The sequence below is a fragment of the Macaca fascicularis genome, chromosome 13 (genome assembly GCF_037993035.2).
Source record: "Macaca fascicularis isolate 582-1 chromosome 13, T2T-MFA8v1.1".
Classification (NCBI taxonomy): Eukaryota; Metazoa; Chordata; class Mammalia; order Primates; family Cercopithecidae; genus Macaca; species Macaca fascicularis.
Window position 1 is genome coordinate 76,742,025 of NC_088387.1, and position 14,520 is coordinate 76,756,544.

Sequence of the window (14,520 nt, forward strand, 5' to 3'; positions counted from 1 at the left end):
GTTACCTGTGTCCGGAGAGCTGCCCTGCCCCGAAAAGCAGCATCCCCAACATTTCTTAGTGGAGCTAAGACCCCAAGCAGCAGTGAGAGGTGACAGCGAAGGCCAGGCCCTGGGCATTCTAAGCCTGGAATCCTTCCACTCAACCCACTCCACCAACTCAGTAAGGAAAACAGTCCTAATCCCATAGCCCCCAAACAAACAGCTCACAGCTGGCCGGCTCACCAAAACAAATAAATCAGGTCTCCCGCCAAGGGCAGGGCAGATTGAGCAAGGCTCAGATCCTCTTACTTATCCTCTTTGTTTTGTCACCCAATGAAGGATTGTGAGGGGGAGGAGGTGGTGACACATAAAAACACATCTGGAGGTACTGCTGCATCTCAGGGCAGGAGGTACAAGGGGGACAAAGAGAGGGATCAGCTGAGGGGCATCGAAGAAGAAAGGACCGAGGAGGTTCAGGTGAAGAATGGACTGAGGGGGCTCGAGGGAGAATGGGCTGAGGGCAGCTGGGGAGGATGGACTGAGGGAACTCGGGGAGGATGGACTGGGGAGATACAGGGGAGGATGGACTGAGGGGACTCAGATAAAATGGACTGAGGAGATTTGGGGAGGAGGGACTGAGTGGACTCGGAGGAAGATGGACTAAGGAGACTTGGGGGAGGATGGACTGAGGGGACTCAGGGGAGGACAGACTGAGGATACTTGCAGAGGATGGGCTGAGAAGACTCAGGGAGGATGGACTGAGGATATTCACAGAGGACGGACTGAGGATACTTGGGGGAGGATGGACTGAGGATACTCGGGGGAGGATGGACTGAGGATACTTGGGGGAGGATGGACTGAGGGGACTCGGGGAAGGATGGACTGAGGATACTTGCTGAGGATGGGCTGAGGGGACTCAGGGAAGGATGGACTGAGGATACTTGGGGGAGGATGGACTGAGGATACTCGTGGGAGGATGGACTGAGGATACTTGGGGGAGGATGGACTGAGGATACTCGGGGGAGGATGGACTGAGGATACTTGGGGGAGGATGGACTGAGGGGACTCGGGGAAGGATGGACTGAGGATACTTGCAGAGGATAGACTGAGAAGACTCAGGGAGGATGGACTGAGGATACTCAGGGAGGATGGACTGAGGATACTTGCAGAGGATAGACTGAGAAGACTCAGGGAGGATGGACTGAGGATACTCGCGGAGGATGGACGGAGGATACTCGCGGAGGATGGACTGAGGGAACTCGGAAGGATGGACTGAAGATACTCAGAGAGGATGGATTGAGAAGACTCAGGGAGGATGGACTGAGGATACTCAGGGAGGATGGACTAAGAAGACTCAGGGAGGAACTGAGAGGACTTGGGGGAGGATGGACTGAGGATACTCCAGGAGGATGGACTGAAGATACTCGAAGAGGATGGACTGAGAGGACTCGGGGGGAGGATGGATACCCGGGGAGGATGGACTGAGGATACCCGGGGAGGATGGACTGATGGAACTCGGGGGAGGATGGATTGAGGATACTCGCAGAGGATGGACTGAGAGGACTTGGGGGGAGGATGGATACCCGGGGAGGATGGACTGATGGAACTCGGGGGAGGTTGGATTGAGGATACTCGGGGAGGATGGGCTGAGAAGACTCGGGGAGGCTGGACTAAGGATACCCAGGGAGGATGGACTGAGAAGACTTGGGGAGGCTGGACTGAGGATACCCGGGGAGGATGGACAGAGGGGACTCGGGGGAGGATGGACTGAGGATACTCAGGGAGGATGGACTGAGAAGACTCGGGGAGGGTGGACTGAGGATACCCAGGGAGGATGGACTGAGGGGACTCGGGCAGGGTGGACTGAGGTACCCAGGGAGGATGGACTGAGGGGACTCGGGCAGGGTGGACTGAGGATACCCGGGAAGGATGGACTGAGAAGACTCGGGGAGGCTGGACTGAGGATATCCGGGGAGGATGGACAGAGGGGACTCGGGGGAGGATGGACTGAGGATACTCGTGGAGGACGGACTGAAGTGACTCGGAGGAGGATGGACTGAGGATACTCATGGAGGATGGACTGAGGGGACTCGGGGGAGGATGGACTGAGGATATTCGTGGAGGATGGACTGAGGGGACTCAAGGGAGGATGGACTGAGGGGACTCCAGAAAGGATGGATTGAGGATACTCACAGAAGATGAGCTGAGAAGACTCAAGGAGGACGGACTGAGGATACTCACGGAAGATGGACTGAGGGGATTCAGAAGGATGGACTGAGGATACTTGGAGAGGATGGACTGAGAAGACTAAGGGAGGATGGACTGAGGATACTCGGGGGAGGATGCACTGATGGCGCTCTGGGAAGGATGAACTGAGGAGACTCATGAATAGCCTCTCCACTGCTCTATCAGAGATAACCACATTTGAGCAGACACTCAGCTGGAGTCACCCCATGCACACATGTGCACATGCAGCCGAGCCTTTTCCCATGCTATTAGTTGGTGCAAGTTCTCCGTGGCTCCTTCCATCCCCGGATTTTAAGCATGGGTCCCCTGGAGGAGCTTCATTAGAGGAAGAAGAAAGAGGTGTCTCTCAGGAAAATCCTGGTTCCCAAAGTTGCACATTATGTCAGATGTACATGTCTTTGATGGCTGGGAGAGGGGACAAGACCGTGCCGCAGCCCTGGTCAGGAATGGTGGCTGATGAGCCCCCAGTTGCAGGCAACCTGGACCTGTCCTGGCAGCATCTGAAGAGGGGAAAGGGAGACTTGTGGAGAATGACTGTCCCCAGGCGACTGCCCATGAACACCTGAGCACCCATCTGATAAACAGCCTGGAGCATCCACAAGAGGACTGTGGGTTCAACCATGAGAATGTCAGTGCAGCCACAAGGGAGGGAGGCTAGAGGTGGCCTCTGTTTTCTGGACACCACAGAAGCATGTGGGAGTCTCAAGTGATGTTGGGTAGGGAAAGAAACCCCGGCAATGCCTCAGAGTGAATTTCCTACCAGACCAGCAGCGTGAAACTTCGAGTCAGATTTGAGCCAGTTTAAATAAAATAGCAACATGTGTTGCTTTTTGCAGATCTAAGCATGTGGAATATGATTCCTACATGCTGCACGTATATACTTTTAACAAAATGAGACTATCCTGTTCCTGTACCTGTTTATTTGACTCAGCATGATAGCTGAGTGACAGCTCCCATGTATATTCATATATGCTCACCATTATTTTTCATAACCACATCACAATGCATCATTTTGATGTATCATAATTTTCTCAACCAGCCCCATACAGAAGCTTCTGAACCTAATCTCTTTCTAAGGCCCTCCAAAGGGCTGGAAGAGGGAGCATCTTTATTTTGCTGCTGCCATCAGGGGTCCTGGAAGAGCCCCTCAGATCCTGACTTTTCAGGACTTGATGCCTGAGAATGACTGGCAGAAATTTTGAGAACTTTGCCCCCAGTAATAACAATAATTAACATTGTTTTCAGCACTCTGGGCCAGGCACTGTTCTAAGCACTTTGCACATATTATCTAACTGACTCTTCACAACAGCCTTCTGAGGTAGGTACTACTTTTTTCTCTTTTATATACATAGGTAAACTGAGGCTCAGAGAGAGAGATTAACTTATGCAAGATGACACGGTAAGTGGTTGTGCTGGGATTTGAACCCAGGCAGTCTGGCACCAGCATCCACACTCTTTCTTTTTTTTTTTTTTTTGAGACAGAGTCTCGCTCTGTCACCCAGGTTGGAGTGCAGTGGTGTGATCTCGGCTCACTGCAAGTTCCGCCTCCCGGGTTCATGCCATTCTCCCACCTCAGCCTCCCGAGTAGCTGGGACTACAGGTGCCCGCCACCACGCCCGTCTAATTTTTTTTTTTTTTTTTTTTTGTATTTTTAGTAAAGACAGAGTTTCACCGTGTTAGCCAGGATGGTCTCGATCTCCTGACCTCATGATCCACCCACTTCACCCTCCCAAAGTGCTGGGATTCCAGGCGTGAGCCACCGCGCCTGGCCCAGCATCCACACTCTTAACTACCAATTTGTCTAGTTGGCCGCAGAGTGTAGCTGGTTATTGATAATAAGCAGTATGTCTTCTTGATCATTCCTCCTAAATTTCGGTAGGTTATATTTTGAGGCTTGTACTTAGCGGGAAAAAAAGAAAGAAAAGAAAATCTGGCTCTCCTCTAAAGAGTTCAAGAGTCTCAGGTTCTCTGCGCCCGTCAATCCTGGGCAGAACCCTGCTGACTGGTTGATATGCCACAGGTTCACATTTTGAGCCGTTCCTGGGTGGTGTGGCCTGAACATACCCGCCCCCAAGCTCTCCTTACCACCCTCTCCATGCCCTTAGATAGAAATGACAATCACTATTCCCATTGCTGGTAAAGGGTCATCATACCCTTATCCATCCTATAAAAATACGTTTCTGCATAGAAGCTACTTGCCTTGCTGGGTCAAAACCAGTGGTTCTAACTAGAGAGGGTCATGAGGCTGCCTATTACTGTTCAGTTGTGTATGGTAACGCTGGGTACACACTGGAATCACTGAGATACTTCTGTAAAATGCAGATGCCTTGGATCCTATCAAAAGGAACCACGGGAGTGGGGCCTGGACTTGCACCCTTTGAGAACTGTCCCTAGTGAATCATGTTCCGTCTTGGCCAAGGACTCCTGGGATCCCAGCTGCCTTCAGCCCTGGGTTTTGTCTGCCTCTACTGCCAGCTTACAGGACTCTTTCTACTCATTTTGGGGATGTTTGATGCAAAAGTTGATGCTGTGTGGGTGCAGACTCCCAGGAGCATGTTGTCTGAAAGCAGTGATTTCAGGCTGAGGCTTTTCCTGCTGGGAGTCAGGGACAAGAGTGGGTTAATGTCAAAGGTCGCATGATTGTGGACAATCCCAGAAACACTATAAATAAATGGAGAGAAGCTGTATCTTCTTTTCTCCTCAAGGAAACCACCCAAACAGAAACATTTCATACACTTGCAGTTGAGGAATGCAGTTGGCCACTCTCAAGCTTAAGAGAACATTGGAGGTTTTTTTTTTTTTTTTTTTCCCTTCTCTTTCTCATTTTGCTTGAGGAAGGATTAGAAAACACACAGGGACAGGCCACAGGTGCACACGCACCACACACACACACACACAGACACACACATGCTTTTTCTTGATCTAAAAGAGCGCTGTCGAGTCACTGAGTTGATTGTCCTGCCTTCAGTTCAGCATGCCCTGCCAAATCTTACCCACAGAACCGATGCCTATGGTGCTGCGGTGGTGCCCAACAGCTCTGAGTTTCAACCTCTTCTTCCTGGGACTTAATCTCTCATTCTCCACTGCTGTCATTTGAACCCATAGGAGTAAATTGGTGAGCACCATTCATTCAAATGCATGGTGGGAAGTATAGTGGGGAGATGCAAAAGAAGAATGGAATAGCCCACAGAAGATTTCCACACAAGCTGATAAATATACACCTGTGGTTCTTGTTAACCACAGGGGTCAGTGTGGCCCTGTGTAATGTAATAAAGAATAAAGCTTTGGTCTCTGCCCCTAGTTCCTGGCACCGAGCTCCTAAAACCCTTGTAATTTCCTAAGTGATAGTGGTGCTAGGAGCATCTTTTGTTCTAATATTTAGTCTCTGACCTTGGTTCCTGACACAGAACTCCTAAATCCCTTGGAATTTCCTGGATAATAGGTACATCTTTTGTTCTAATGAGGTGACTCTTGGTGGGCCCCTGGATGGGGGTTGGTCACTAGAAAGACCACAGCATGATCAGAGGCTTGGAACATTCAGCCCCCACCCCCATCCGCAGGGAGGGGAGAGGAGTTGGATATTAAATTAACAATTGATTATGCCTTTGTGATGAAGCCTCCATAAAAATCCCTAAAGCACAGGGCATGGAGGGATTCTGTGCAGGTGAACACATCTGTGAACTAGGAGGGTGGTGCCCCCCAACTCCACTGGAACAGAAGCTCCTGTGCTGGAGACCCTCCAGCCCTCGCCCTATGCATCTCCTCTTCTGGCAGCTCATCTGTGTCTCTACCTATCCTCTAGGATGGAATAAACTGGTAAATGTGTTCCCCTGTGTTCTGCGAGCTGTTGTAAGAAATTACCAAGCTTGAAGAAGGGGTTGTGGGAACCCCAGTTTATAGCCAGTCGTGGGTCAAAAGTACAGGTGGTAACTTGGGGCTTGCAGGTGGCATCTGAAGTGGGGCATCTTGTGAGTCCTTAACTTGTGGATCCCTCACTAACTCCAAGTAGATCGTGTTAGAGCTGAATGGAATTATGAGACACCCATTTGTTGTCTGCGGAGAATTGGAAAAGTGCTTGGTGTGGGAAATCGCTCACATATTTGGTGCCAGAAATGTTGAGAATATAGAGAAAAACTGTTTGCTTTTCCTATATACCCAGGAAGCCCCAAACCTTTTAAATTATGGTAACAAAAATCAGAGAAATGCAGCAGGCAGTTGGGCTGTATGTACTATGGTTAAGAGAAGAACAACAACAACAACAACAACAAAACACATGAGAACTCGCAAATTCTCATAGTGTTGTCCTTCAAAGCTTACCTTTGGATGACCTTCTGCTCATTCCCAGGACGCTCCATGTACTGCTCTAGAAGAGCCTTTTCCCTGCGGAGGCCCAGGAACCCAGCCCCAGAATCAAGAGAGAAGGGACTAACGCATCCCACCGCAAATGGGCTTTCAGCCCAGTGCAGTCCTGTCCTCTTGGTTCATTCTGGTGGTAGACTTTCGGGCCATGCATCCTTTATGTAGTTCCTGCCCCTTGGGCCTCATACTCACACACAGGGGACACTGCACAAGTTCATTGGAGGTGCCTCCCACAATAGTTTCGCCCCAGCCACACCCCGGGCTCTGCTATGTAACTCTTCAGCCCTCGGGGGAAGCTGCTGCTTCATTCTCTGCCAGGCCTAGGGATATGAGGGAGCCGGGCAAATGGGATACATTCTCCTAACAGGCAGACAGCAGGCAGCCTTGTGTGTTGAGACATGCCCCTACCCCAACCACTTTTCCTCCCCATGCCCACAGAAAAGCCAACCCGTGGTGGCTGTTAGTGGCCTTGGGTATAACCTGAGGAAGGGCTTGGGGAAAGGGAGGCAGGAAAGTCATACAGGCTATAGGGAGCTAGGTGTCTTTAAAACTCCTAACTGTGGAATTGTCCTCATGCTTCCTGTCTCCAAAGCTGACTTATGATACTAGACCTCCTGGTAGGGGCCCAGGAGATGAGGTTTGAAAAAGTCACTTTCTGGCATCCTGGAGTTGCCCAGACTATGTCTGTTCTTGCTCCCTGTCTGTCAGATTCTGGGCCATTCTGCATGGCAAGCAGTAGAGAGTTAGCAGGTGGGACCCTGGAGACCCCCCAGCCCATCCCCTTATCGTGCAGGCAAAGATACTGAGGAGCAGAGAGGGGCACTAAGGTTCTAAGTCCCTTATTTGGAAAGGGACACTGCCAGGATGACGACATAGGTCCTCAAGTGCTCTGGTGCACAGCAATGCCATGTGTGCCTGGGAACACAAGAGTCTGTCTGGGCTGCGCCTCCACCCACTGTGCCAGCTGTCTGCCAGCCTCCCTTACAGGTCATAGACTCTTGGCATGCTGTGTCACGAATATAGCTGCTTGTGATCTTTACATTTCCATAAATGACAGAAAATGGAATCCTCTTGCTTGATGGTACATTCATGGCATCAGCCATCCCAGAAGTGTGGTATGTTCGAGACTTCTTACGATCAGAAAGTGTTTGCTTTTTAAAGGCATGATTCCTTAATGGTGATTTTAAGCACCCAAAGAACTCTAGACAAACTTGCTGAATTACTAAAACCATCCATTTGCCAAGCTGATCCTGAAACAGAAAAAATGACCTTCGTAGAAAAACTGGCACAATCCAAATAAAATACAGAGTTTAATTCATTGTAATGTACCAGTGTTCATTTCTTAGTTTTGTCAAACATACCCAGCTACATGGGTTCCTCTCTGCTTGAGTTAAAGGCCCAGCACACCCTAGGAGGACGTAGCTCCAAAGGAGTGCGGAACCAGCGTGCAGCCTCCATTGCACCTGCCCTGGGAAGAAGACTCCCAATCTCCCTTTGAAACGTGGCTCCATCCTGCACCCGAAATATTAGGCCCCTGTGGACTTCCACCCACAGCACCCCTTACAGACTCATCTCATTTTTGTGAGGTGCTCTTTCTTTGGGGCAGGGCAGGGGGGTCTACACCACTCTCCTTGTTGGAGCAAGTCCCCCGGAGAAATGCTGCTTCAGCAGCAAAGAATTATGTCACATCTTCTTTTCTCGGGAAAGAAAGTGGGGAGAGAAAAGAAGAGTCTGATTTAGGCAGGTAAGGCAGCCAGCACCAAGGAAGTTCTACCAAATATTTTTTAAACTTTATGTGAGAATAATATGCTAGTGAAGAGAGTTCTATATACCCTTCACTCAGGACTCCTGAAGCTTATTGCTGGTTTTGGGAAGGTGCCCTGTCATGGTTAAGTCATTTTAGAAGATAAAAACAAAACCCTGGAAACCAAGCAAAAAGATAGAAGAAAAGAGGAAGAAGAAAAGAAAGAAAAAAACAAAGAGGGAGAGAGAGAGAAAGAAAGGAAAGAAAGAAAGAAAAAGAAAGAAAGAAAGAAAGAAAGAAAAAGAAAAGAGAGAAAGAAAGAAAGAAAAAGAGGAAGGAAGGAAGAAAGAGAAGGAGGGAGGGAGAGAGGAAGGAAGGAAGAAGAGGAATAAAAATCAAGAAGCTGAAAGAGTTTGTGGGTAGTTGAAAGGCAAAAAGCGGCTATCTCTGGGGTCAGATGGCTCTTTCATGCCCAACCTCTCCACTTGTTTTTTACCTCTGGCTTCTTCCTGTCCTGGGGTCAATAATAATGTTGGAAATGTCAGTGGTTAATTGTGACAGGCAGCTGTGCAGAGCCTGGGCTGGGCATGGCAAGGTTGGAAACATCACTCAGGCCAGGTGTGGACTGCCCTCTAGCTCTGCTGGATGCATGTTAAGGTGGTTCAGGGATGGGGTGCTTTCACCCAGGGGCTGGGGTAGGTCAGATGGCATGCCTTTCAAACTAGGGTGTGACTGCCTGGAGCCAGGAGGCAGCGTGGTGGACGATCACAGAATAAGCGAGGCACACACAAATCATCATCAAGTGGTTATTAAAGCCCTACTTTGTGCCAGGTACTGTGCTGGGTGCTGAGGATACACTTTTGTGCCAGGTACTGTGCTGGGTGCTGAGGATACAGCTGTGACAAAGTGGAAGAGTTCATGCCTGCATCATCCTATAGCAGTGGTTTGCAAAGTGTGGTCTCTGGACCACCAGCAGCAGTATTGCCTGGGAACCTGGGAGAAGCGCAGATTGAATCAGAAAGTCTGAGGGTGTGGCCCAGTGTTCTGTGCTTTTGCCAGGTCTCCAGCAGGTTCTTAGATGCACTAAAGTTTGAGAAATCCTGTGTAGATGACATCCCTGGCACACAATGTGTGCTCATGTAAAGGAGCCAGTGGCGGTGGTACCAATACATAGGCCCCTGTGTGGTCCCAGCTCCCTCTTCCTCCCCACGGGCCCACAAGGACCCTAGATTGCACATAAAAGGTAACTGACCACAGAAAACCCTGAGCTCTTGCAGGCAGGGGTATAACGATGCTGATAATAATACCAACTGCAACAGCTGACATCCAATGGGCACTTGCTGTGTGTCAGTCACTGATCCAGAAGCTTCACATGGACTAGTTCAGATCATTTAATCCTCACAACTGTCCAAAAGCAAGCACTGCTGTTATCTCCATTTCAGAGTTGAGGAAACGGAGGCGTAGAGAGGCTACAGCTTTTAGAGAGAAGGCAGCAAATGAGTGGTGTAGGTAGGGTTGTGTTGGGTTGAGGTGAACCGGGAATCATCTGGGCAGGTGGGAAGGGCTGAGCCGGGTATGATGACGGCAGGAGAGCAATCCTGGGGTGAGTGCAGGTAACATTAGCAGATGGAAACCCCAGGGAGGTTTTCCTGCCTCCCACTGATTTCCCAGAATGCCCCTGGGTACTAGGTTGCCCAAGGACTTCCACATTAAGCCCCTCCCTCCCAAATACTGGTGCCTGTGGATCTCCACCATGTTTATTTCGGAGCTTGGGGGAAAACTCCAGCTCATGAATCCACAGTAAAACAAGAGGCTTATAACTTGGGGTGTCATTTCCCCTGACTCTTGGATTGATCCGCATGTTCATGAGCGCCATGAAGCTAGAGTTCCCTCTGCAGAGCTGCAAGCTGTCTGGAGAGGAAGACGAAGATGTCTTAGCCCCAGGCTGCTCCCTTGAGCGTCTCCACTGAGAGAATAACAGAGCAGGGTGTGTCAATAAGAATTTGCTTGAAGGTTTTGAAATCGAATACTTTTGGAAGGAAAGGACGGGCAGTTGGAAGATAGACCACAGTAGAGGTAGTAGGAACCTGCAAGAGCCTGGCCTGTCTTGCTTACTGAGTGATCTCCCATGTGCAGCTCATAAGAGCCCAGTAAAATATTTTCCTGAATGAGCAGAGTACGCACCGCCTCAGGGCCAGGGAATGCCCCAGCTATCCAAGCACTCAAGACCCACCGGGACTTGTGAGCGCAGCCAGAGGCAAGGTGAGCCAAGTGCAGACTTGGAGTGGAGAAGTTAAGTCAGTCGTCTGGGAGCAGGAGGGCTCCCGCTGAAGCTGGGAAGGCTGGCAGGGATTCTGGGAGATGAAAGCACAGGAGGGGATGCTTTCCATGCCAGGGTGTCAGCCTGGAAAATGTGTGTAGGTAAGAATGGGTGTGGAGAATGAGTGAGCTACCCCTCGGCTCCCCAGCCCCCTGAACCCTGGGCCTTGGGGGCGCCTGCACGTGTTTCCAGCCTGCAGAGGGCTCCCACAGGGTCATTAACTGCAGCAGGGGAAACACCTGCCCCTGGCTGGTGCCAGGTTTTTTTATGTTGTCTTCATTGCTTCGTGCTTATCTCATTTACGATTATAGAAAAGATTCTTGGCAGCTGTCATCAAATCCTAGCAGTGCCTTTAATGGCCCTCGTATATCCTGAATGTATCAGTAATTCCACTCTGCACATTTATGCATTTCTTTCACCAGCAATAAAATTTTAGAAAAATGTAACTTCAATAGAAATGCCTATGAGGACAATAGAGAACATAAACACACGCCTTCTAATGCTTGAAGTAGGTGAGCACACACAGGCAAATAGCGTGGACTGAAGTGGTCTGGGCATTCAGGAAACCAGGAGCTTGAAGAGGATCAGGCTGTGGGCACGTAGGGCTTTTGCACGCACTGGAAATAAGGCTGTTAGTGCGATGGCTGGCCTGGGCTTGTCTTTCTCGGGGTTATTGATGAAGGCACATCGTGTGTTGCATTTAGTTTCTTTGCCTTCCTTAGAGTTAGACATTTTTCTGTGGCTTCTACTTGGCTGTTGCAGTGTTAAGCTGAGGCCCTGACACCATGACCCTGTCACCTTCCTGTTGTGGCCATGAGCAATGCCTTGAGCTCAGCTCTGCCTGGATGCTTGGACTCAGCTGCTGCAGGTCAGAGGCTCTGGACGAGCCCTTCGGCATCAGGCCATCTCTTCTGAGGTTCTGCTCAGGACTTGGGCCTGGATGATCTGCTGAGCTTCAGTCTCTGCCCTGCTCCCCTCATGGAGGACCTGATTCATCTGGAGCCTCGGACTCCGTATGTAGCACTCCCTGGGATCACAGCAGCACTCTTGGGTGAGTTTACATGCCTGTTTTGTCAGACAGGCCTTTCTGATGCTGGATCCATAGCTGCCTGGATCTGCTCCGGGGCTCAGCAGCCTTCCAGATTGTGCTGGATGCCTGCATCCGACCTCCTGACAGCCCTCATTCTTGCTCTCCTGACACCTACGTGGGAGGCCTTGTTGCCCACGCTGCCTGTTGGCTTGGCCCCCATGAGCATCTGGGGGCCCCAGTGCAGCACATCTCATGGCCAACAGAGGCTGTGTGTGGGTGCCCTTGTACCTCTAAATTCATCTAGAAGCTGATATATTATCAATCAGCAGGTCCTTCGTGAGCACTTACAGTATCCCTGGCCCTATAAAGGGTGGTGGATACAAGACATGCAGACACACTCCTGCTCTAAAGCATGATGTGCAGTCAAGCCTAATGATGCTCAGCTTTTGTATGTGGCAGATGATGTTCATAGCAGATGCATGTACCCACCAGTCATGTGCCATTCCCGGGATCTAAGCCTCACTTTAGCCCCAAGAGGAACTAAAGCACAGAGCTCTTGGTAAGAAACTCTGAAGCTCCACTGCGCCTGCACACTGAGCAAAGGCCTGAGCAAGGTCAAGTGAAGTCAGAAACTTTCCATGCCAATCAAGTTTTCAGGGTACATGAATAATTCCTCAACCTTAGTTGCCCCAGAAACCATTCAGAAGTCCATTTGGAGTCTTGCCAAACTGGGAAAGAGGGCAGCCCTTTGAATGGAGGCTGTAAGCTCCAACCTGCCTCTTCCACTACAGCTTACACACTGTGTACACAGCACACCCACAGACATTGCCAGAAAACCAATGGGGCATCTGGAAGCAAGGGCTTTACAGAGAGGACACATAGCTCTTGTGTGCTGCCAAGTGAGTAACAGGTGTAGTCACCAAGCAGGGTGCCTAGAGCTTGGGAGATGCTCATTCTCTCCCTTTCCTCTGCTTATCTCCTGGGAATGGGGCTCAGGTCAAGGTGAAAGCCCCAGGTACCTTTTTCTGAGTGCAGGATCCTCTCTCACACGCCAGGGCTTTCTAAGACCCTGGCAACAGTGAAGAGAGATGGCCTCTAGGAAAGGCTAATGATCCCAATGTCCCAGCAGCTTTGGGACCTTGGCCTTCCTGGGGAATCTCAAAGGACTCAGATCCCTGACGGCGTGGAGGGGAGGGGAGTGAGAATGGTGAGTGGACTGTCAGGCAGAATGTGTCAGTTGCAGGTGCCTGGCTGCTATGGTGGCTGCTAGGACAGCCAGAGCACCACCTCTACATGCTGGCAAAGTCTGGAGGCTGCCACAGTCTTTGGGTTTCCACACTGGTGGCGAGGTGGGTACTTATGTTGTGCAGTCTTCTAAGGGCCTGGGTAAAATGAAAAATGTGTCAGGGATGAGCCCTCAAAAATCACTTCAGAGGCTGTACTACGGAGAACTCTTAGAGACAGCTGCTGAGGTGTATCCCAGTGACATTTGGTGAAACAAACTGGTTGTTTACGTTCTGACTGGAAGAGATTACTTGGGCGAAGAGAGAGGTGTCCTAGAGACAAGGGGTGTTTAGCTTGGAATAAGAACTACTCTGCAGGGTCCTTGGGGTCCAGGCCAGATTTTGTAGGATCTGCGACCAGGGGCAGGGGACCTAATGCTCCCTCAAGGAAGGTCAGAGGATCCTAGGCTTGATTTTAGGGCTGTGGCCAGCTTCACTGACAGTTTCCAACAATGGTCACTAAAGGTCCAGGGAGCACCTGTGGGTCAAATCCTAGATCTCTCACCTAGGATTTGTATATATGAAATACACATTTTTGTCTATGCCTGGGGCTGTGATGCTATGGGCAAGATACCCATAGCCCCATGGAAATTCAAGAGAGTCAAAATATCAAGGTGGTCTCTTGTTTCCCCCTCAAGAATGTTCAACAGGATGATCTTGTGGTAAAGAGGGTGAATAAACCAGACACAACTGCAAAAGAAAAAGTCCTTCCTCCCCTTCCAAGCAGCCCACACCCAGTGTTCTTGGTGTTGACTGCCACTGAGGCTCTCCAGCTCTAGGAGGCTCCTCTGGGAAACCAGAGGGCAGGGCCCAGGAGGTAGAGTCCTCTGAGGTTATGCTTTGGCTTGATGGCTTGGTGGACAAGAAGGACCAAACCTTTGGCACTTATGGGCTCTTCCTAGTGGAGCTCTGTGTAGGTAGAGCGAGAGGTGTTGTGATTGTTCTGAAGTTTCCTAACCTCTTTGTTCTTGTTTTGCCTGAGTTTGGGAGTACACCACCTGAGACCCACCTGGCTTCCCACCCCTTGCTGGGCCCTCTCACAGCTGCTCTCACAGCCATTCTTGTTAGTGTAAGAGCTGATATATATTAGGGAGGTCTAAATCAGTGCCTGCTTCTGCTAAAATTCCTGGCCAGAGCCTCCTTTCTGAAGCCCCAGACTGAAGGGCCTCACTGTGCAGACCAATTGATTCATTCTTGGGGAGAAATCCATTGCCAGGCAGTGCATGGAGCCCCAGTGGGCCACCCTTTGAAGTTATTTTTATTTGGCTGATTTTTATGTTTAACGAGACGTAGTTGAATGTTGAAGGTGGAAAGAAGGAGTCAGAAATCCAGCCACCAAACTTCCCCAAAACATCTCTTTTGAGGACACTTATGGGTAGATCCCTCTGTCCTCCAACCAACCAACCAGCAGGGCTTTAGTGAACAATGGCTGTGTGCTAGGCTCTGTGCTAGAGCTTGAAGTGAAGATAGTTTCAGGCCTCAAAGAAGTTTACAGTCCACGAGGGATGTGGGTGGGGGCAGGGTCAAAGGAAGTGCAGGATTCGCACCCATGAAACAA

The 14,520-nt window shown here is 50.2% G+C and overlaps 1 long non-coding RNA gene across 2 annotated transcripts; it reads left to right on the forward strand.

Annotated features, from left to right (window-relative positions):
• The first annotated feature begins 305 nt into the window (after nucleotides 1-305).
• Nucleotides 306-5,513, forward strand: LOC135966837 (uncharacterized). Of its 2 annotated transcripts, XR_012421758.1 has the most exons (3): nucleotides 306-1,847; nucleotides 1,895-3,544; nucleotides 5,226-5,513. It is a non-coding gene; the product is annotated as an uncharacterized lncRNA (long non-coding RNA). The 2 variants fall into 2 exon arrangements; XR_010580464.1 differs by lacking the exon at nucleotides 306-1,847 and having other exon boundaries at nucleotides 1,855-3,544.
• Nucleotides 5,514-14,520: the final 9,007 nt, after the last annotated feature.